Source organism: Pelophylax lessonae (assembly GCF_965119305.1).
Source record: "Pelophylax lessonae genome assembly, chromosome: 6".
Lineage (NCBI taxonomy): Eukaryota > Metazoa > Chordata > Amphibia > Anura > Ranidae > Pelophylax > Pelophylax lessonae.
In genome coordinates this window covers 254,668,819-254,694,062 of record NC_138773.1, presented here as the reverse complement: position 1 = coordinate 254,694,062, position 25,244 = coordinate 254,668,819, and the positions used below count along the sequence as shown (strand labels likewise).

At 44.4% G+C, this 25,244-nt stretch overlaps 1 protein-coding gene across 1 annotated transcript in view; it reads left to right on the top strand.

Moving 5' to 3' along the window:
- Window positions 1–25,244, top strand: part of MYO3B (myosin IIIB) — a 597,729-nt gene that overhangs the window by 10,114 nt on the left and 562,371 nt on the right. The gene's annotated exons all lie outside the window — the stretch shown is intronic.

Below are 25,244 nucleotides of genomic sequence, written 5' to 3'. Positions count from 1 at the left end.
TTCAGTTAGTTGTTTTTAAGTCCATTTGTACCATGTCAAGAAACAAACTAGCCCTTTTTTTTTTTTTTTACGAAATTGTAGCATTGTTGTAGATTTTAGTTTTAAATTTGCCTGTCTCTTTGACATGGTAGAGTAGACTTCTTCCTCCCAATTTTCATCTAGTAATGATATCAATATTTCTTTAACTATTTTATCATCTTCATTCATCTGTTGACTACTTCCTTGGGGCTCCTGTTCCTTATTATATAGTATTTTTAGAAAGATTTCTCGGAGGAATAATATAACATCTTTGTAGACCATGAACTCATCCATATTTTCCATTGGTGAAAACGACATTCGTTTTCGGAGTAATTTAAGGTGTCTAGTTTCTAGAGTGAAATCCGACAGATTAATAACTTTTTTATCCTGTTCATGGGAAGGAGCTACTTCTTTTGACTCTGAGCTTTGGTTTTCCTGTCTGTGATTCCCCTGTCTTTCCATTTCCCTTTTCCTCTCATTAGGGCTGTTCCTGTTTTTATATCAACTCGGTGGTCTTTCGGCCCCTTTGGTTCTAAAAAAGATACTGACTTATGACTCCCTTCTTCATCTGTATCACTAAAGGACCAATCCCTTCCTGACCGTGATATGGATTGTTATTCCCTTTTTATAGACCTACTCCGTCCACGTTGTCTATTAAGATTAAATATTTCTCCTGTTTTCCAGTCATTTAAATCTCTCTTAAATTAGGACTGCTTAGTGAATTTTAAATTTCATTGTGTACGTTCCACTTCTTTCTTTAATATATAATTTAGTCTCTGGAATTCATCAGTTACCTTAAAGTGTTCTAAACCTTTCGTACTCTCTTCTATCTGTTTAACGAATTCCTGTAGTTGGATTTTTTCTTCCTCCACAATGAGTTCCATTATTGCCACCCTGTGATTACTACAGAGTGTTTTCCATTTTGTAAGGAATCTCTCATTGTGGAGATGTTCAGCTGGGATTACTCTATCATGCAGTCCCCTTGGGACAATTTTATTCTTAATATAAGTTTCTAGAAATTAAATGTCCCACATTCCTATTGAGATGTTTAATCAATATCTTTTTATGACTTCAATATAAAGTGGCATATGTAAATTAGTCATTGACCCTAGTTATTATTGCCTTGATACCACTGGGGAAAGTTCTTCCCAATATACTGAGCAGATAATTGCACAGATCAAGGCAGGATAACATGGGTAGTGTGTCCAGAATTATGACTTGTTTTTATTAGATAGGTGTTTTGTAAGGGTATTCTTTTTGTAGCGCATCACTTGAGTGTTTTTCAGTGACTGTATTTTTATATGTGATCATTAAATATTAAATCGTCAACCCTTTTGTCCAATTCTCTTGCCTAAATAATCGCTTGGTTTCTAACTGGGGGAGCTTTACCCCCTCCAGTATTAACCAACTTTTTTTGTACCTTACTTCGGACTCACCTGTTGTGGCTGCAGTTTGTAGTGTCGTGGGTGACTGATCCCCCTATGTCCATGTATTAATCCACCTAGCTTGTCCCTATTTACTATAAGGACAAGCAACTTCTTGTTCTGGGGCATGCAGTATCCAATATATGCCTAGCCATTTCTTCTGTATTGTATCACAAATAGGGAAGTGCTAATGTGATGAAACACATCTCTTCCAGCATGGTGAGCTCTCTATAACTGTCTGTGTCAGGTCTAATCATTGTTTAGCCCTCACCTGCAGAGCATTAGACTGAGAGACACAGAGATTGTGGGATAGATAGTCTGTTCACAGGAAGTTCAGTTTTCATACTACAGACAGTAGTCATGCAATTAAGTGTTACTAAACCTACAACAGTAAAACCAGTCTGTATATGCAGTAAAGTGTGCTTTTTATATTCAGGAGTTAATCCTCTGCATTGTGTTAAAGGCTGTTTGATCCTGCCTTCTCTGATCCTCCCCTTCTTTCACAGTCCCCAAACCATCTCCTGATAGAACAGATTCAGAACCTTGGGGGCACTCTGCACATGCTCAGTTTGATGTGTATTGCTAGAGTATTTTTTTATTTTGTTTCTTGGGAGAGTGCATGTGTTTAGCACAGGGCCAATCAGCACTGTCCAGACAGAGGGTCAGGGGTCCTGCAGCCTCATAGGACATTCAGGGGAGAACGAAAACTCCTTCTACAAGCTTTAACCAGACACTAATAGAAGTCACAAGAATGCTCTAACTGCTGAAGAGAAAAGGTATTTAGCAGTTCATATTTACTAAAATTGCATTTCCATATTCTGTGTACTGTGGGAGAGCATATATAATGAATGCAGGGTCCTGGGTTTAGTAACACTTTAAAGAGGAAGTAAACGCTGCCTCTTTTTTTCTTCTTTTACCTGACCTGCAAAGTAAAGGCATGATGGACTAGTATGCACCGCATACTAGCACATTATGTGAAACTCACCTGCAAACGAAGCCCTGGTTGTTACCGCTGGAGGTCGCATCCATCTTCACTCGTCTTCCTTCTGGGTCTGTGGACTCCCGCTGTGGGACTGGCTGGAGCCGCATGACGTCACTCCCGCGCATGCGTACGGAAGCCGCTGGTCACGGCACAGGGCTCTGAAGAAACGATACAGGTGGCAGTTCCTTCACCAATTATGTCATCGGTGGCATTAACAGTAAATATCTCCTAAACAGTGCATGTTTAGGAGTTATTTACAGTACCTATAGGTAAGTCTTATTATATGCTTACCTATAGGTACAAACCATCAATGGAAATTTGCTTCCTCTGTAACTAGTATGGTGACATGCCAAATACCTAATTTTTGAACATACACAGAGTTCTGAGACAGGAATGTGAAGAATTATTCTACTATAGGCTGTGCATACAGTGCAACATACAACACCATGGCGTATTATTCATCGTTCTGAATATTGCCTTTTAGTGGCTAGTATTCCTTTCTTCCTTTGGCCTGCTAGAATTATGACTTGCCTTCTAAATATTTCTGATAATTGCCTATTTTTTCCAAAAAAGTATTGTTTTCAGAGTCTGAAAATAATTCCAGTGTTTTACACAAAGAAAGCTTCTCCATTAGTATTCAGCCGGCACCCGTTGCACAGAGAGGGTTACTGCATTTTAATCTCTTGAAAGTGACTCCAGCAGGTTAAGAATAGAAAATGACGCTTTTACCCAACTGCTGACTCTGGGTTTATTTGTCACCTTCCTATCTATTGTCACAGCTGCCTCCTGTGATGCAGGCCCGGTAATCTGATCATTTGGAAGCACAGCTGGTAATGGGTCTTCCATAACACACAAACAAACAGGCAAAGAGCAGGCAACATGTTTTTCTCCTATTCCCGAGCCATGGTGCAGCCAAGCAGCTAAAACTCGAACCGACAGCTGTTCTCTGGCTTGCAGTTAAACGTGGCCTTTCAGGCTTCTAAACTTAGTCTTTTAAGAATAATGAGCTACAAAATTCCATTCAGAAGCCTAATTGTTTTCTGTGAGCATGGTTTCTGAATGCTATGCGTGGGTTTATGCTGGCTGGGGGTTCTGCTTGTCCTAAAACAGCACAGTTTTATGAAAAAGCCTATTTTCATGATGTGCCAATGGAAAGTCTACATGCGGAAGCAGTGGGGACCGCTTTGGGCTATTAATTAAGATGTAAGTGACATTTTTCATCACTACATAAAAGGTGGGAACTGGAATAGAATGGATTCTATAGGGGAAGGGGGTAGTCTTTTAAAACATAAGTTGTAGAACAGAAAAGTGTTGATTTTTTTGTGATGGTAAATTCCAAAAAATGTGGTTTCCCCTTTTACATTTCAGCTGGGAACATAAATTCTTTCAGACAGTTACGGAACTTTGATAAAAAAAATTGTAGTTTTGATCAGGAGTATTAACTATTTATGTTGTTGATATGTACATTACCTTTTATATGGGGAAAACTATCTGTTTGCCATAACCAACTTTATCCCTGTTGTATAGAAACTATTTGTATGTTGGTACTGAGTTCCTGAAGAAGCACAAAGTTGGCGCGAAACATGTCGGGCTGACTGTACCTTAAACATCGGACATGCTTCTGCGGCGTTATTTGTCTATCCTTGCTGTTATATAGGAATACCCTGGTTGGGTTAATAATCTTGTTAGGCAAATCTTATCCAACACTGAGGATGGCTGTCCACTTTGGAATTGATATTTTGCATTTATGTTTTCTTACTACTGTGAAATGTTTTTAAAGGAATTGTAATAAAATGTATTTTTAGACAATTTTAGTCTTTTGTAATGTCATGGTGTGCCATTAAAGTCCATCTTCACATGCAATCCCATACCAACTTTATCCCTGGGCAGTGCCTGCCCTAATTAACGAAGCTCCATTAAAGTGCATGTAAACCCCATTCATGAAAATTGACCTGGGCACATATATCTGTAATGTTTACCTATCTCTCCCCAAAGCCCTAAGTCCTGTGTCTGTCTGCTGCTCCATTCCTTTGTTATCAGCATGATAACTTGTGACAAGTTCTCCGACATAGGAGATAAAAGTGGCTGGAAATCTGTGTCGGGGAAGCGACTTCGAGACAGATAAACAGAGAGCTTGTCTATTCACAGCACAACTCTGCACATTTCTTTACTAGCTCTCACACAGTGTATGCCTGGACTGCACACCCAGAGCTGGAACAGGAAGAAAAAAATGTACACGATGTTCACTTTCTAAACAGTGTACAAACCCGAAGACAGCAGATATACAAATAAAACTTGTGTAGGGAGATTTCTTTTATCTCCCTGTTGTGAGGGTTTACATCAACTTTAATACGTGCTGCCAGCAATGGGGATTTTTGCTAAAGCATATAAAATACAGGTAGGCTGCAGCTTGGAGCTCAGAGGGAGGGGGGGTAATTACTTTAGGTCAGGATGACTAAGCAGAATGGGTAAGTGTACTCTGTCTGAAAGTACATAATACACTTTTAATGGGACTTTTGAGAGAAGTGTTATTGTTCTGTGATTCAAAGGCACACAGCCAGGCAACTAACCATTTTCTAAAGGCAGCCACCATATTTTCTTCATGACAGAATCACTGAAAAAGAAAGTGTGTTACAGGGCCTTGGTGCAAAAACTGGCTTTACAGATCTTATGGAAACCTTTGATAATCCGGTTCGGCCTAGTAGTAGTTATATAACAATTTTAGGGTCTCTTCTTTATCATAGGTCAAATTAGCTACCTAGAGTGTCAAATATCAGATGACAATGAAGAAGTGATGTTAAAGAATTGTTTATTCTGTAGGGGCTGAAACATACTTTTCCATTTTGTGTTAGCATGGTGCTGATTTCCCCGCTATCAGAATACACTAATCAGTGCTGCCGGCTATAGCTGCTGGCGCTGATCCAATGGAGAAAATCTGACGGTGTGGTTGTACAAAAGCCTATCGGTAGACTGACTTCTGTATTACCTCTCTGCCCATATATGGATCAAAAGTCAACCAGTCACTGCACAACTAGACACATTTCTATCAAGGTATGGCCTGCTTAAATGGTAGCTCCACTTTCGTGAGAAAGAATAGCAAATAATAATATAGCATACACAATTGCGACTCAAGTCATATTATAATTAAATGTTATTAGAAATGACCTTTTGTTTTCAATCTGCAGCAGCGCTGTCATTTTCTGTAAAATGCAATGCAATATGGCTACCTGGAGCTGTTCTGTACACAGAATGTGCACTGACCACACGCCAGAAACATTTCTGTTTGGCTCACTGATTTTCCCAAAAGTCTGCCTAAAATACAAGTCAGATTTCAGGCATCCCCTGCAACAAAAATGTCATTTTTGGTGAGAAATTCCCAAGAGGAAATCACAACAGACGCAGACCCTGCAATTTTTCTCATTAGAGCCCTGTAGCTGCAGCAGCTAGTTGATAATTATAAAACCACTCGCATTAGACTCACTCGGCACAGAGAAAAACACAATGATTTCTTCAGAATAACAAAAGGTAGGAATCTGCAACAAAGTTTGTTAAAATCCTTCCAATGTACATTACATAGATCACCCAGAGGGGAATGTTTTTCTCTCAACAAAAGTGGAGTTACTCTTTAAGGTTTTTTTTTTTTCAACTTCCTATTAGGCCTCTTGCACACTGCTGCCTCAGAATGCAACATTTTTAGGCATACAATGTTCAATGTGCCTGTATTCATAGGCACATTAATCTGCTCTGCTTCTAGATCAGTAAAAAAAAAAGAAAAGAAAATACAGAATCTTGCATTGCCAGCCAGTATTTTGCTCACATATGTGCGTATACTTCACACTCCCTTGATTAAAATGAAACTAAAAAAATGTTTACTCATGTGTATGTGTACACGCAAATATGCACAAATGCAGCAAGTACTATACAGCCCATCCTGGCATTTTTTCTGCCTACTGTGTGCAAGCAACCCAACAGACCAAGCTGTTCAGTAAAAGTGGCAGTAATAGGGTTAAGGCAATCATTTAATACTGAAAAGGGTGCTTACAATGGTCAGCCAATATTTATTTATGTAAAAACCCTAATCCCAAAAGAGAAAAAACAATGTTGCTATAACTAGATAAAAAGTGTTAGTTGGAGATCAGTTTTATTTTGTTAGTCCATCAAAATCTGCTAGTGCATGTAACATCACCCTCTCCCCAGATTGCTGATGTCCAAAGATGTCTCCATTGCTCCTCTATCTAGAGTGCAGCCACCCTTAGACAAGAAGTCTGTATTTGGCCTGATCACCAAGCCCCGCCCCCCCCCACCCCCACCACCACCCAAAAAATTAAAGTCAGCTGCTACAAATACTGTGGCTACTGACTTTTAATATTAGACCACTTACCTGTCCAGGGATCGCGCGATGTCGGCTCCACAGTCGGCTCTTGGGTGCTGCTGCCGCCATTTCTTGTAAGGGAAAGCAGCAGCTTCACAGCCGGTTCCCCACTGCGCTTTGTAAATGGCCTGGCAGGGAAGGAGGAGGGGGGCCCTTAACCGCTTGCCGACTGCGCACAGTATATTTACTGCGGCAGTCGGCCCCGGCCAGGCAGAGTGACGTAGGTCTACGTCGCTCGCCTGTCACTCCTTCCAGAGCCAATAGCGGGCGGGCGCGCGCCCGCCGAGGCGCGCGCCCGCCTCGGCTCGTTCACGGAGGAGTGCGGGAGTGTGACTGGCGGACCCGATGTCCGCCGGTCACACTACGATCGCCGCTACAGCGGGAGAAAGACAGAGCGGCTTGTGTAAACAAGCCACCTGTCAGTTCTCCCTGTGTAAAAGTGAAGATCAAACAGTTCTACTATGTAGAACTGTTGATCTTTGTTTTTACACTAGTAGACCTGTCCCTACACAGTTAGAATCACGCCCCTAGGACACACTTAACCCCTCCCTGTCCAATACTGTTAACCCCTTCCCTGCCAGTGTCATTTTTGCAGTAACAGTGCATATGTATAGCACTGATTACTGCAGTAATGTCACTGGTACCCCCAAAAGTGTCAAAAATGTCAGTCAAGGGTCCGATCTGTCCGCCGCAATGTCGCAGTACCGCAAAAAAAATCGCAGATCGCCGCCATTACTCGTTAAAAAAAAAAACACCAAAAATGACAAAAATCTTTCCCTTTGTTAGTAAACGCGATAACTTTTGCGCAAACCAATCAAAATACGCTTTTTGCGATTTTTTTTACCAAACATAGGTAGCGTAAAACAAATTGGCCGAAAATTTTAAAAAATTTTGATTTTTACATTTTTTTTTGGGGGAATTTCATATAAAAAAAAGTGAAAAATATTGTTGTTTTTGCAAAAATTACGCTCTTTTTTTGTTTATAGCGCGTGATCAAAAAATCGCACAGGTGATCAAATACCACCAAAAGAAAGCTCTGTTTGTGGGAAAAAAAGGACGTGAAATTCGTTTAGGTACAGCGTCGCACGACCGCGCGATTGTCCGTTAAAGTCACGCAGTAAAAAATCGCAAAATAACCCCTGGTCTTTTAGCAGGAAAATCCTCCGGTGGTAAAGTGGTTAAAAAGCAGGTACCTGTTACAGGTAGAGGGGGGGAGGCAATTAGGCAGAGCTTTCCCTTTAGGTAGATCTTCGCTTTAATACTGCTTGAAGGCACTAGTTCTACTTTTATTATTATTTTTTTTTGTTAGGTAGCTTTGAATGATGCAGAATGAAATGCTTTAATGCTTATTCATCCTACCTAACCCTTCTGACCTAAAGTAACCCTCTCTCACATTTAAACTAGTGGCCAAATTGGGGATACTTAAAATAATGTGGAATTTGGAGTGATATATTTACGTTAAAAAGTGCAGAACAACATGTCTTGTATCATTGTATTTCAAATGTAATGCTGAATATCTTGTATAATGTAATATTATATAATATCATATCTATTCACACAGGAGTGATACATGATTTTATAATAACAAATGTCAATTTCTGATTGGATAGCCTTTAGAAGCAAAAATAGGCGTGCACCTTTCTGGCATACAATGCCCTACGTTTGTAAGTTCTTCTGGTGTAACAATGATACCAGTACTTGACTGTAGATTCTGGGTTCTCGTTTGTTTCTTGGTCTTTCTTTCTAACTCCATGCTTTAGTCTTGCCCAGTGGATTTCAGTAGGGTTAAGTTCCATCATTGGATGCTAAGTAGTCCTTTATGCATAGCTCCAAATTGTTCTTGATTTCGAGGGACGGTCTCTGATTTGGAACAAAGTCCCTTTGTGTCATGCTAGCGTACCCCTAACCAGTGGTGTATTTTGGTTTTGTGTTGCCCTAGGCAAGACTAAAATTGGGCGCACCCCATCTAAATTTGTCCCACCCCTTCCTGTTTAAGATACACCCCTTCATCTGTTATTATTATTATGTGATATATATATATATATATATATATATATACACTGATCCCGCCCATCACCCCATGTATTATATATATATATATATATATATATATATATATACACTGAACCCCAATATATTATATATACACTGAACCCCAATATATTATATATACACACTGACCCCCATTGTATTATATATTCAATGACCCCCAAATATTATATATACACTGACATCCCATGTATGATATGGGGCTTTTTGGGGGGCGCCAGACAGATTTTACTCCCAACCCAGTCCACCCTTATAAGACCCAGGGGCATCTTTTGCTGATGCCCCCTGGAAAGTGCCACCCTAGGCCTGGGCCTTGTCGGCCTAGGCCAAGATACAGCATTGCCACTAACGCAGGTGGTCAGACACAATAGAACAATTTCTGTGTTCTTCAACTATAGCAGCCCCATTTGCCATAAGGCAAGCAGGCCTCTAGGACTTATACACTGCTATAGTGCCTGGCTACTACACCAAGGCATGCGTGAGCTGAGAAAAGCAAACAGGTACTTGCGGTTGGCAGACAGTGGTTCAATGACAGTCCAGGTAAAAGGCAGGCAGTGTTCAGAAAATAGTCGATATCCGATCCGAGGTCATACACAGGAAAATCTATTCTAGCAAAGCAGGGCAGACAAACAGGCAGCTTAATCAGGTGTAGCACCCTCCCAGGTAGGTGCTAGGTCCTGTTCTGCTGATCTGTGAGTTAGCCTGTCGCATGCTTTCAGATGTGACCTGTTGAGTCTGGGGAGTCTCCCCTACTGTATCCAATGAGGGACCTTGTTGGACAGTGGAGGAAACCATGCCAATAGCACGCCAGGATTTATGACTGTCCCAGTGGGTGGGCATTGCCGCAATGCATCCTGGGATTGGGAATAAATCCGGGGAGGGCATGTGACAGAGTGTCTTTTGGCGGGAGCAAAGTCCCAGGAGGAGGTGGATGGCTGTCTCTCCTCCTGCTGAAGTGAGGAAGTTGGTCCAGGCAGTCGGCCTAGAGACCAGGGGTTGAGCTGTGTTGGAGAAGGATCCAGTGGCTGACCAAGTGGAGCTGCTGGGCAGACTACTTCTGGAAAAACAGTGTAGTGAGTACTTAAGCATCTGCCCAGGGGTCTACCTAAGAGAGGGGACCACTCCAGCGGGGTCAAGGGGATCAAGGAGCCAGCTAACCCAGAGTGATACAGTAAAGGGGGCACCAGGAAGGGCCCTGAAGTCTCAGCAATACAGTCTATCTTAAAGATTAGCTACCTCAGGAACCTTTAAGGACTCTTTCACAGCCAAGGGCAAAGTGAATCAGCGCCTATGCGTGACTAGCTAAACATAGCGTTAACCAGCTTTAACCAGCGTTAATCAGCAATTTTCCATATCATCCCTGCCTATTGTGCATAGTTCAGTTCAGTTGGAGTATCCCACTCATCCCTTCTCCTATCCAAGTTCCTAAAAAAACATAAAAACCAAAGAAACTGGACTGGTCGTTGTCTGAGGTAAAGACACTTGGAAACATGTAAGAATGTTCTGCTGTTGCTAATGGTAACCCAGGGGAACCCACTCTCAGCAGCTCCAAATAGTGCAGGTATGTACACATTCTATCAAAAGCATGAGACTGCAGGCTTGGCTAGCATATAACAAGGTTGGTCTCCACCCAGAGTCCAGCCACAATCAATCACCCTGCAGGTGGACAGACAGACAAGGAGAATGCCATAGGCAAACCAGGATGCTTGAATGAGGAGCAGGAGTGCTAGACACTCCTTACACTCTGTCCCTCTTTCCTCCTCATTTGTCTCTTATTTTGCTCTGTTATAGTTGTATATAAAACGCACTTTTTATCTTTCACATTTCTAAACTGCTGCATATGTAAATTACAAAAGCCAGTATAAAGGAAAAAAAGCACTTTTGGGTTTAGCTAATATTTTTTTTGTTGGTATAATTCTTCTTTGAGGGGGAGTGACAGGGGGTGTGTCCTATGTTTATATACCTTTGCTGATAGGTGCCCCCCGTTTCCATTTCAAAAAGTTTGGCAGATATGCTTTTTGGCCTGGCAGGCAAGGAGCATCTTGCTGGATAGGAAATTCCTGTGAAGTTGAATATGGCCAACAGCATGGCTAGCCATGCAACCCCGGATTATAATGCTCATACGGTGTTCAATGTTCTGGCACCATTCTTGTATCACTTCCTGCATAATTGTTTCAGAAAGTATTGAAGCAGAGACAGCCAGGCAGCTGGTATGTATAGAAGCTTACATATTTCTCACATTTCCATAAGACTGCAGATAATTTAAATATTATCAAAAAATAACAAATCGCAGGAAACAGCTCAAAGTGGCTCTTGCTTGAGGGCCGGTTCACATCAGTGCGATCACAGAGATCGCATGTTATTCGGAGTGCACTGCTCCTAAATTACATTCGATCTCTGTGCGGTGCAAATTTCAGCCATACAGTTTGTATGGCTGAATTTGCACCGCAATCCCAGTAAACACGCACATGACCCTTTTTTTTATCCGCAGCAGAATCGGATCACATGGTGGTTCACACTAGTGCAATCCGATTCTGTGCGAACTTGCAGATCGCACTGCGATATGCGATCTCAACTAGGGGTGTCGTTAACTTTTAATTGACACCCCCTGCGTATCGCATATGGCAGTGTGAACTGCCAGAGGTGTGGATGTGATGCGGGAACACGCTGTATATTCGCAGCCTTCCCGCATCGCAGAAGTGTGAACCGGACTTAAAAAAATAAATCGAAAAGAACCCTGCAAAAGAAGAAAAAGTGGAACTAAATTGAAAATGTGCTAAAATAAACTGTGAGCAAGCAGCTATTTATTGAAGACATGCTATGTCTCTTCTACAGTAAAACACACTGACCAGCCTGCTTGCATTTTCCTAATAAATGTGTACACTGAGCTGCACATGCACAGCTCAGTGTGCATTCTTGGGACACTCCAGATATGCTGCATTAACTGACTCCTGTGCATGCATAGGCTCATGTCCTCTCCTGCTGGCCAATCAATAGGCTGAAAACCTGACTCCCAGAAGTAGTCCAGAGAGAAGATGACAGAAGCCGACAAGGGGTGTAATCATCACATAATTGGAATGTGGAGGTATTTTAAGAACTTTAGAATTGTTTAGTTCAAAGTTAACAAAAAAACATTCACACATTACCTCCTCTATGCTGCAGCTGTCCCATGCTGGCTCTAAGCCTGTGAATGAGTGACTGCTGATCGCTAAGTTCCCGGACTGCTTAGAGAACAATAACTGTCAGACACTGCTCTCCGCTCTGCCTCTCTGGCATAAACTGGATGAGTGCAGCTGGCTTCAGCTCTCAGCCACACACTGAGAGGCATAGCCAGCTGTCAATTAGGCAGCTGAGTGGATCCCGACAATATTGTAAGTACCCTTCCAGAGCCTGGAGCAACTCAGCTGCTTAGGCTGATCAGGCAATATACCACTATCAGCTGATTCTGGGTCACAGGAGAGCAAAAGTCAGTGCACTCCTTTGACCCACAGGAGAAGTATGGCCAAAAAAAACTTTGGCCACTCTCCTCTTTGAATACCCTCCTCTCCATCAGGTGGTGCCTCTCACTTCTCTTTCTTCAAGAGTTACAGCCTCAAAGTCTTCACATCCCACAAACTTTTGTGTCTATGTGATTGTCTGCCCCCCCCCCCCCCCTCACTGTATGCTGCGATTCTTCATGCTGACCCCTACATCACTACTGTGTTTAGTGTTTACTGTTAAACGAAACCACTACAAGACCCAAGCATCGGACACACCCAGAAGTGTCAGATGCTGAAAATTATCCGAAAGGCCATAATTCTTGAAAGGGTGTGATATGAGGACCACCTGCCAGGGAGGTCTTCTTTTACAAACTGCTTCAAATAATGTTTTTCTTTTTTTAAGGTGTTTCAATAATTGGATTTGCTTTAAAGGGTAACTCCGCTTTCGTGGGGGAAAAAAAACAGCAAATAAAAAATAATAATAATATAGCATGCGATTGCGACACAAGTCATGTAATTGAATGTTTATAAAAGTAATCTTTCCTTTTCAATCTATCATTTTTCAATCTGTAATTTTCAAAAAATGCAATGCAATGCAATATGGCTACTTGGAGGTGTTTTGTACCTCACCCAGAAACATAATTTCCTGCTTGTGTGATTGGCTCACTGATTTTCCCAGAAGTCTGCCTTAAGGCCCGTACACACGATAAGAAAATCTGTAGGGTAAATTCGTCCGACGACCGATCTGCCGATTTTCGGATTGTTAGTATGGTGCTTTCGACAGCCAACTCCGACTTTTCGGCTGACAAAATCCTGATGTGCAGGCTATATAATTTTTGTCGTCCGTAATACAGCGTCCGATTTTCGTCTCATTAGTACAGATTTGGACGGAAAAAAATCTTAAGAGCAAGACTAGGCATGCTCAGAGACGAAAGAACACATACAAAGCAATCCAACACATGACATCACTTCTGAAGTAGAATTCTGTCATACGGGAAAATTTGTATGAAAATAACCTCTTCACTTTCCACATCAGACTAGCATGCCACAAAAAACAGACGACAGATCGTGCGATAATCTGATCGTGTGTACGGGGCTTTAGATGCAAGTCAGATTTCTGGCATCCTCTGCAACAAAAATGTAATTTTTGGTCAGATACTCCCAATAGGAACACTTTCAGAAGGGATGCAGGCCCAGCAGATTTCCTCATTACTGCTCAGCAGCTGCACAGCTGGTTGATAATTATGAAACCACTCCCATTAGACTCACTCAGCACAGAGGAACAAATAATGATTTCTTCAGAATACCAAAAGGTAGGAATCTGCAACAAAGTTTGTTTTAATCCTTGCAATGTACATAGATCACCCAGAGGGGAATGTTTTTTCTCAACAAAAGTGGAGTTACTCTTTAAAGTATTTATTGATAGTATACAGTCATTGACAGAACATATTGGTAAATGTCATGGAATGAAACCACAGGTTTGCTAATCCTCAATACTGTTGGAAGAAAGCTTGATAACCTTTAGGCTCCATTCACACTGCCGCGACTTGTCAGCCTGACAAGTCGCAGTCCCTCGCGGTCCATTGACTGGTACAGCACCCGTTCTAATAGGAGCGACACAAGAAAAAGGGTCCTGTACTACTTCGGGGCGACCTGAAGGCGACTTGCATTGACTTCCATTATGTGAAGTCTGTGCAAGTTGCGCCGAAGTCGAGGTGCACGGGACTTCACAGCTCGCCACCGAAGTCGTGCAGGAGTCGTGGCGCTTCAGTGTGAATGCGGTCTCAGGCTCTCACTTATGCGGTTACCCTATGGCTGCTTTCCATGTGAATGGGCTTCTGTACCTGTGGACAATGCAGGGAAAAGGTCCCAGAACCTTTTTTAAGACTAGGCTCACATCTATACTGGTGTGGGACTGCATGTAAACCACGTGCTCCCGCACCAAAAATGCCCTATTTTGGAGATGTGCAGGGGTGCCATTAATTTTTAATTGCTCCTTCACGTATTGGAAACCACAACACATTTTCTCATATGAAGAATTACACTATGTGGTTTCCATTCGGGTGTGGTTTTAGAAAGGGTTCAGGGACCTTTTCCCTGCATTTCCTGCAGGTACAGCAGTGCATTCAAATAAATAGACTGCTGTGCCCATGCAAACGCAGCCGCACCGAAACTGAGTATAAAAGCAGTTGCACAGAAACCGTATAGTGGTATGTGTTTCCAATCATCGGAAAATGTGTCCCCAATGTGTGAGGGTGCCATTAAGAATGAATGGCACCCCGATGTTTCTACTAAACAGCAGCATGTTTTTTGGTGTGGGTGCAGGAAAGGAATGCATACCACTTACACCCAGTCCTGCACAGATGTGCACTTAGTCTCATATTGTGTATCTATTAGATTCGAGGGAATTTATGTTTTTTTTTTGTGACAACATTTTTGCTTCAGCAGTCACTACAAAGGTGCATGGAGCTGAGGTAACATTTTAGGTATTTGCCAGTAATTCAGCAGCAAAGCATTGTGGAACCACTGAGACAGTTACCATAGCAACCTCTATGTCCCTAATTTGTAGCTTTCTAGCAGTGGTTTTGACTTTGCGTCTCTAGCTCTCAGGAATTTTGTCTGATGTATTTTTACCGTGGCGTATTCCATCAAGCTGTCAGTTCAATGGAGGACAATTTTGTATTTGAACCAGATGCAAACAGGTCAACTCCTGCACCATGACCCTGATATTTACAATGTACTTTCTTGCTAAAGCACCAGCAAGCCCCACCCCTGTATGCAAACAAAAAGCAGGGGATCTGGGGGTGGGGGGCTAAACTGCTGGGAGAATGATTTGGTGCTTCTTCTGTGAACTTTGAGGATGGATTTTTCCGCACTGCCTGCAGCCACTCACCATTTTTGTGCCATCTACTTTTCCCTCTAGTGCAGTGGTCTCGAAATGGCAGACCGTCAGCCTGCCAGTCTGCAGGACTGAATCCCCGCTGCTGAGCAGTCATTGGTTGCTAGGACTGCTGGTGCCCTAGCAACCACTATTGTCACGTGTGTTCCCCCTGCAGCAAGCTTCCCTGCCCAACTCCCTCCCCCTGCAACTTGCTTCTTCTCCAGCTCCTGCTCCCTGCCTGCCTGAATTCAGGGATATATCCATCAGGTACAAGTACACTGTTCACTTTGATGGGCTCTACCAGTCTATAGGTCTGTAGGGGCACCTTGATGGGCACACCTGATGTAAGGGTATAAACCTGATATATTTTTGATAGACTACAATGACTACAATCTTTCTTTTAGCGCAAACTTGAGATTCAGACCTCGGGTGTAAGAAAATGTTAGCGACCAGTCCTTCCTGAATCTTAATTCATTACCCCTGCTCTAGTGCTTAGTGAAAAAGTGTGCTTCTTTCATTTTTACCGTCTGAATTTTCACTGAAGGGCATTGCTGCAGGCACTTTTGCTGTCTGTTTGACACCCAGCCTTCCACAGGAACCAGTGTCGTAGGTACATCCCCTGGGCTACAGGGGGGGTCGGTCGGTCACAGCTGCTGCATCCTCTGTGGTACACACAGCTTGCTTAGCGTCAGTTTCATCTGGATATGAAAGTGATAGCTGAAGAGGCCATCTTGCTAATCAAGATGGCCAAAGATGGGCACCCAGCGGAAGCCGGGGAGAAAAGGCTGGCACTGTCGAGGTACCTTGTGAGTGTAGACTGTTGATGCTAAGGTAAGTATGACAGAGTCTTGTTCTGGACTCAGAAAGTCCTCTGCAGATGACAGTGTATGTCATTATTTATTACAGGTACTTATATAACCCTGTTAATTTACGCAGCGCTACATATATATATATATATATATATATATATATATATATAATACATTCACATCAGTCCCTGCCCTCAAGGAGCTAACAATCTAAGGTCCCTAGCTCACGTTCATAAACCAGTGCCAATTTACCTACCAGCATGTCTTTGGAGTGCGGGAGGAAGCTGGAATATCCAGAGGAAAACCCCACAGGCCCAGCGAAAACTCCTTCTCCATGCAGGTAGTGCCGTGGTTGACATTTGAACCAATGACCCGTCACCCTAGTGCTGCTGAACAGAAGTGCTAACCACTTAGCCACTGTGCTGCTGTAATTGTGTTGCTCTCTATACAGTATGTAATGTCATTGCTCCAGTATACTGTCTTCTACTATTTATATTTTTGCAAAGCTGGGTGTGTAAAGTAAATCACTGTAATTTGGGTATTACTGTAGTGTGTGAGCAGGAAGACAAAGAAGCATAGATTGCCATGTGACGCCTTTTATTATCTCCAGTATCATTGTAGAAAACACCAGATAACTGTTAAAATAAGGGCAGAAAGCTGCACAGCAGGCAAGGGGTATAACCATATAGATTGCTGCATACTGAAGTTCTGCTTTAAACCTTTAGGCCCCATTCTCACCAATGCGATTTCTCTTGTCTTTGCCGTTGAGCTGCAATGCACAACAGTGGAAATCACATTATTCTCCATGGTGTCTGTTTACATCAGTGCAACATGGTGCAGTGCGATTGCTGAAAAGGTGTAAGTGCTTCTTTTCCTGCAGCATAGTGCTTTTTAGCCCCATAGACTTCAATAAGACTGGAGGAAAAATGCATAAAATGCATGTTTATGCGTTTTTTTTTTTTGTGTGTTTGGGCAGGGTTTTGTATTTAACAACCAGTCTACTCCTTCTATAAAAAAAAAATGCATGAAGCATGAAAATGCATCAAAATTGCACTGAAAAACACATGATCATGTAGCAGCACTAATCAAGACTTGTAGTTAAACACTGATGAAATTGTTACTGTTGAAATTCCTGTTTAAATACCAATACTGTCTTTCTTTTTGAGTGTTTGCAATAATCATCCTTGCTATTGCTTTCTCTGGGAACTGTTGGGTATCACTTTTCTAATAAGGGGTTTTGCAGTGGGGGGCCCTACCTTTTGGTCACTCACCACTCTTATCTCCCGGGTGAAACCCCTTCTGTGATGGGTTTTTCATAGCATTAGGATCCACATGTCACTCATTTGGCCTCTACTGTGTGGTCTTCTCATGATGTTATCAACCTATGTATGTACACAGAAACCAAGTGTGTGTCTCCTTATGAAGTGGGCCACGTCCCAAGAAATGCGTAGAGATTACAGCTCCTGTAAATCAATAATGCTCCAGTAACCACGTTGGCATCTTGAATGTACATTGGCAATCTGATTTTTATTATGACACAATTAATGTTGGACTGTACATGTTTATGTAATCTAAAATAATGTTGTATTTTTGTTTATATTTGATGTACTATTTTATCTAGCACCACTCATAAAGGTCCCATGGGCAAATCTCTTTTTGTTTTTTTTCCGGAATACTGGGGACTGAGTTTTGCTTTCGTGTGAGCACTGGTGGCCTCTTTGTGTCTTTATGCATAAAAAATGCATGTTCATGTGTTGTTGTTGTTTTGTGTGTCTTTGCAGTGTTTTGTATTTCTTTACCATGTTTTTATTAAAGATTTAAAAACCAAGAATCAAAAACAAACATCAAGGTAGGACATCATCCAATTTCTGTCAATATAGAAACAAGGACATTGGTGCATAATCCAACATATTCAGTACAAACAGTACAGGAAAAGGAAAACAGAATGCTCACCAGTCGCAAGGACCTGGCGACTGGTGAGTTTCCTAGCGACTGGTGAGTGTCCTTGCGACTGGTGAGTGTCCTTGCGACTGGTGAGTGCCCTTGCGGCTGTGAGTGTGGTGCGACTGACCGGGCTGTGCAACTGAGTGTTGGGCAACAGAGTGTTGTGCGACTGACCGGCTGTGCGATTGTGAGTGTGGTGCGACTGAACTGGGCTGTGAGACTGTGATTGTGTGCGACAGGAGTGTGGTGCGACTGACCGGGTGGTGTGACTGGGAGTGTCGTGAGACTGACCGGGCTGTGAGATTGTGAGTGTTGTGCAACTGAGTGTCAAGCGAGTGTAGCGGAGTACCAGAGGGTGAGAAGGTAGAGTCAGGAAGCTAGGAAATAGCCACATAGGATAGACTTAAATCACTGAATCCCCATTAGATTAGATTAGTAGGTACAATGCCCGGCGGGTGTGGAGATGCGATTCGGTGTACATCTTGTGGTATGTATACGTTCCTCGATCATGAGATCGAGGGCGAATACAAATGCACAAAGTGTAAGCACGTTGCTTCCCTGGAAGCTCAGGTCCTGAATCTAGGGAAGCAGCTGGCAACACTGAAACGTATGTCCATACTGAAGGCAGTGGCGTAGCGTGGGTTGTCAGCGCCCGGGGCAAGGTAAGTAATTTGCGCCCCCTACACAAATCTACTAGACCACTACACTGACACCTACAGAGACCTACCTTATACCTACACTGACCTACCTGTCCATTACAGAGACCTACCTTTTACCTTCACTGACACCTACAATGACCCCCCCCCCACACTGACACCTTCACTGACAACTACACTGACCCCCCCATACACTGACACCTACACTGACCCATCTACACTGACCCCCCTTACACTGACAACTTCACTGACTACCCCTACATTCCCACATACACTGAGGCCTACACTGACAACTACACTGACACCTACACTGACCCCCCCCCCCTAACACTGACACCACACACTGACTCCCCTACACTGACCCCCCTACACCAAGACCTACACTGACACCCCCTACACTGACCCCCGCATACACTGACACCCACCCATACACTGACACCTACACTGACCCCCCCATACACTGACACCTACACTGACCCCCCATACACTGACACCCCCTACACTGACCCACATACTGAACTCCCCATACACTGACACCCCCTACACTGACCCCCCCATACACTGACACCCCCTACACTGACCCCCCCATACACTGACACCCCCTACACTGACACCCCCTACACTGACCCACACACTGAACCCCCCATACACTGACACCCCCACTGACCCCTCATACACTGACACCCCCTACACTGACACCACACACTGACTCCCCTACACTGACCCCCCTACACCAAGACCTACACTGACCCCCATACACTGACACCCCCTACACTGACACCCCCATACACTGACCCCTACATACACTGACCCCCCATACACTGCCCCCCATACACTGACAACTTCACTGACAACTATACTGACCCCCCTTACACTGACAACTTCACTAACCCCCCTACACTGACCCCCCTTACACCGACAACTACACTGACAACTACACTAACCCCCCTTCACTGACCACCCCTACATTCCCACATACACTGAGACCTACACTGACAACTACACTGACCCCCCCTTTCACTGACACCACACACCGACTCCCCTACACTGACCCCCCTACACTAAGACCTACACTGACCCCCCTTACACTGACACCACACCCCGACTCCCCTACACTGACCCCCCTACACTAAGACCTACACTGACCCCCTTTACACTGACACCACACACCGACTCCCCTACACTGACCCCCCTACACTAAGACCTACACTGACCCCCCTTACACTGACACCACACACCGACTCCCCTACACTGACCCCCCTACACTAAGACCTACACTGACCCCCCTTACACTGACACCACACACCGACTCCCCTACACTGACCCCCCTACACTAGACCTACACTGACCCCCCTTAAACTGACAACTACACTGACCCCCTTCACTGACCCCCACCCATACACTGACACCTACACTGACCCCTACACTGACCCCCCCTATACACTGACACCCCCATACACTGACCCTTGCACTAACCCCCCCATACACTGACACTTGCACTAACCCCCCCATACACTGACACCTCATACACTGACACCCCCCCCTATACACTGACACCTACAATTACCCCCCCCCCATACACTGACACCTACACTGACCCCCCATACACTGACACCCCCTACACACTGGCCCCTCCCCATACACTGACACCCCCTACACACTGCCCACCCCATACACTGACACCTACACTGACCCCCCCCCATACACTGACACCCCCCTACACTGACACCTACACTGACCCCCCCCATACACTGACACCCCCCTACACTAACACCCCCCTACACTGACCTATCTCCCCCCTCCCATGTCCACTTCCCTGGGCTCCCGGAGCAGCACATCACTCACCTCTTTCTGTGTCCACACACTGGGGACTTGAGGAGGCGATCTGGAGCAGAGGAGAGACACAGCGTGTCAGCAGCAGCAGCCAGCGTGGAGGCAGCTGGTCCAGACAGCAGGGAGAGACTCCAAGAGCGGCGCTGCACATGCACAGAGCCACCGGTGTTGGCTGCCATCTTCACCCACGACCAGCCCCGCCCCCTGGCCGCACATGACACCTTCAGCGTCCGCCGCTCGTCCTGCACAAACAGGCAGTAAAGGAGCCAAGTGCAGGAAAGAGCGGGCGGGCGCCGGACGAGCACTGTCACAATAAAGGGATGGGGACATCTTGCGGATGACGGGCGTGGAATGCGCCCCCCCTAAATGTTGCGCCCGGTGCGAGTGGCCCCCTCTGCACCCCCCACGCTACGCCACTGACTGAAGGAGAGCCGGGATCGTACCCGCCAGGTGCAGGCAGGGGCCTGCACAGAGGTGGGCGGAATGACGGAGGTGCAGGCAGCAGAGCAGGGTAGATATGTGACAGTTAGGAAGGGTAGAGGGCAAAAAGGCAAGGAGGCTAATCCTGGGCTGGAGCACCCCAATAAATTTGCCCCGTTGCGTGACGTTGGGGAAACCAGTCAGGGACCAGCATTGCTGGAGCAGAGTGACGCCCCTAGCTGCCAGGGGAAGAACTCCTCCAGTGAAGCCGGGAGAAAGGGAAAGGAAAGACAGGTGCTGGTGGTAGGGGACTCAATTATTAGAAGGACAGACAGTGTAATCTGTGACAAAGACCTTGTGTGCCGAACAGTCTGTTGTTTGCCGGGCGCTCGGGTTCGGCACATCGCGGATCGGGTGGACAGATTATTGGGTGGGGCTGGGGAAGACCCAGCTGTCATGGTACACGTGGGTACCAATGACATAGGCAGAGGAAGATGGAGAGTCCTAAACGATTTCCGGGACTTAGGCGCTAAGTTGAGGAATAGGACCTCCAAGGTAGTATTTTCTGAAATACTACCTGTACCTCGAGCCACACCAGAGAGGCAGCTGGAGATTAGGGAAGTTAACGAGTGGCTGAGGAGCTGGTGTAGTAAGGAGGGTTTCGGGTTCCTGGAGAACTGGGCTGACTTCTCAGTCGGCCACCGGCTCTTTGGTAGGGACGGATTGCACCTAAATGGGGAGGGTGCAGCCGTACTGGGTGCGAGGATGGCCAAAAAGTTAGAGGGGCTTTTAAACTAGGGAATGGGGGGGGAGGGTACAGATGTAGAATTAGCCAGGGGAAAGCAAGTTTCAGAGGGCAGAAATGGGGGCACTAGCGGTAGGGTGTACGGAGCTCCTATACCCAGGATGGGTATGGGGAAAAATCAGGAGAGCAGCCTAAAAACATCAAATGAAGATATATGTAGCCGCTCAAAATTAAGAGGTTTGTATACCAATGCCAGAAGCCTGGCCAACAAGATGGGAGAGCTGGAGCTGCTGATGATTGAGGAGGACTTAGACTTTGTGGGGATAACAGAGACTTGGTTTGACAGCTCTCATGACTGGATGGCGACCATTCAGGGGTATTCCCTTTATCGCAGGGATAGAGAAGGTAAAAAAGGAGGAGGGGTATGTCTGTATATTAAGAACATTATACAGGTAAATATGAGGGATGACATTAATAATGGAGCTAAGGACGAGGCAGAATCCCTATGGGTAGAGCTTCAAAGGGAAGGCACAGTGGGGAAGGTAATATTGGGCGTATGCTATAGGCCCCCCAACCTGAGGGAGGAGGGGGAGGCGGACCTCATTTTACAGATAGGATTGGCAGCAAGGATGGGAAATGTCATTATAATGGGGGACTTTAATTATCCAGATATAGACTGGGCAGATGGAACCGCGCATTCAGCCAAGGCTCGGCAGTTCCTAAATGTTTTGCAGGACAATTTCATGGGTCAGATGGTGAATGCACCGACAAGAAACAATGCGGTACTTGACCTACTGATTACCAACAATACAGACCTGCTCACGGATATAGAAATACGGGGCAACTTAGGAAACAGTGGCCATAGGTCAATAAGTTTCAGTATTAATTACAGTTATAGGAAGCAGAGGGGTAATATAAGGACGCTGAATTTCAAAAGAGCCAACTTCCCAAAACTGCGCTCGCTGCTAGAAAATATCAAATGGGATAGAACCCTGGGAACAAAGAACACGGAGGAAAAATGGGAGTGCTTCAAGAGCATACTTAACAAGGGGATTGACCAGTGCATTCCAAAGGAAAATAAATTTAAAAGAGCAAAATTAAACCCTGGGTGGCTAAACTCCAACATAAAAATGCATATTAGTGCTAAAGGAAAGGCTTTCAAAAAATACAAGGCTGAGGGGTCATTGGCAGCATTTAAGCATTACAAAGAGTGTAATAAGAAATGTAAAGATGAAATCAGGGCGGCTAAAATAGAACACGAGAGACATATAGCGGAAGAGAGTAAAAAGAACCCCAAGAAGTTCTTTAAGTATATAAACAGTAAGAAAGCGAGGTCAGAACACATTGGCCCCATAAAAGATGACAAAGGAAATATGGCCACTGAGGACAGGGAAAAGGCGGAAGTGTTAAATAATTTCTTCTCTTCAGTCTTCACAAAAGAATCGGGGGGCTACACGAACCCAGCTTATAAATAAATCACCGGGACCGGATGGCTTGCACCCGAGGGTTCTTAAAGAGCTCAGCCAGGTGATTGCCAGACCATTATTCTTGATCTTTAAGGATAGTTTACAGACGGGTAGGGTGCCAGCAGATTGGAAAAAGGCCAACGTAGTACCAATATTTAAAAAGGGGCCGAGGTGTATCCCGGGTAACTATAGACCTGTCAGCCTAACATCTGTAGTCTGCAAGATTTTGGAGGGGATGTTAAAGGACCACATACAAGACTTTAATAAAGAAAACAGTATAATTAGTAGTAATCAGCATGGATTTATGAAAAATCGTTCTTGCCAAACCAATCTATTAACCTTCTATGATGAAGTGAGCTGCCACCTAGATAAAGGTAAGCCTGTGGATGTGGTGTATCTGGACTTTGCAAAGGCCTTTGACACCGTTCCCCACAAACGCTTACTGTACAAACTAAGGAAGGTAGGTATGGACCATAAGGTGAGTACCTGGATAGAGAACTGGCTCCAGGGGAGAGTCCAGAGGGTGATGATTAATGGGGAATATTCGGATTGGGCGGGAGTGGAAAGTGGGGTCCCCCAGGGTTCGGTCCTGGGACCAATCCTGTTTAATTTATTCGTAAATGATCTAGAGGAGGGGATATCTAGTACAATCTCAGTATTTGCGGATGATACTAAACTAAGCATGCCAATATCTTCTATGCAGGATGTGGAAACCTTACAAGCGGACCTGAACAAAATAACGGGGTGGGCAACTACATGGCAGATGAGATTTAATGTTGAAAAATGTAAAGTAATGTACTTGGGGGCCAGAAACCAGAAAGCAAGCTACTCACTGGGGGGAACCTCTGGGGGAGTCTAGGATGGAAAAAGACTTGGGGGTACTGGTAGACAGCAGGCTTGGCAGTGGCATGCAATGCCAAGCAGCTGCAAGCAAAGCCAACAGAATACTGGGGTGTATAAAAAAGGGGATTCACTCCAGAAATAAAGAGATTATTCTCCTGCTCTACAAGACTCTGGTCCGGCCACATCTGGAGTATGCTGTCCAGTTCTGGGCACCGGTCCTCAGGAAGGACGTGCTGGAATTGGAAAGAGTCCAGAGAAGGGCAACAAAAATAATTAGGGGAATGGAGGACATCCGCTATGAGGAAAGACTACAAGCACTGAACCTATTCTCTCTAGAGAAGAGACGTTTGAGGGGGGATATGATATCAATGTACAAATACTGTACTGGCGACCCTAGCATGAGGAACAAACTATTCAGAGTAAGGAAATGCAACAAGACACGTGGCCACTCACTAAAACTAGAGGAAAGGCGGTTTAACCTTAAAATGCGTAAGGGGTTCTTCACTGTAAGAGCGGTAAGGATGTGGAATTCTCTTCCACAAGCAGTCGTATCAGCAGGGAGCATTGATAGTTTCAAAAAACTATTAGATGGGCACCTTAAAGACCACAACATACAGGGGTATACAATGTACGGTTAAAAGCAAACACACACACACATCATAGGTTGAACTGGATGGACTGATGTCTTTTTTCAACCTCACTAACTATGTAACTATGTAAGAAGCAATAAATATGAGGAACTATGTCATTTGCTAATAGTGCCCGTCGCCCCCTTGGGACATCCGGACACCCCTATTGGGAACTAACTGTGTCCGGATGGGGGCAAGACCACACATTTGCGTAATCGGGAAGACTGTTTAAAAAATGTACAAATGCAAAAAGAATTTGTCTTTGTCAAAATGCAGCATTAAACAATGGTTTAGAAATGACGGACCATTGGTCCCAATTAATCATGTCGTTAAGGGAACAGTTATCAAGGCCCTGCTTGGGGATGCAATACAACTTATTTCTGAAAAATGTGGACTTTTCTTACAGCTTACATGTAAAATCCATTTTTTGGAATATATCACCGCACACAGGGCCATATTCATTACTATATGGGTTATACGCCACCTATAGGTGAATCGACACTGGCAAAATATTTGACAGGAAGTCAACCTATATAACACCTTCTACACAGGAAGTACCTCAGTTTTGTAGCAAGCAATAAACATCCCATACAAGAGAGGAGGGACCTCTGTGTCCCGTGATGTACTCCAAGAAATGGATTTTACAGGTAAGCTGTAAGAAAAATCCACATTTCTTTATCGTACATCACGGACA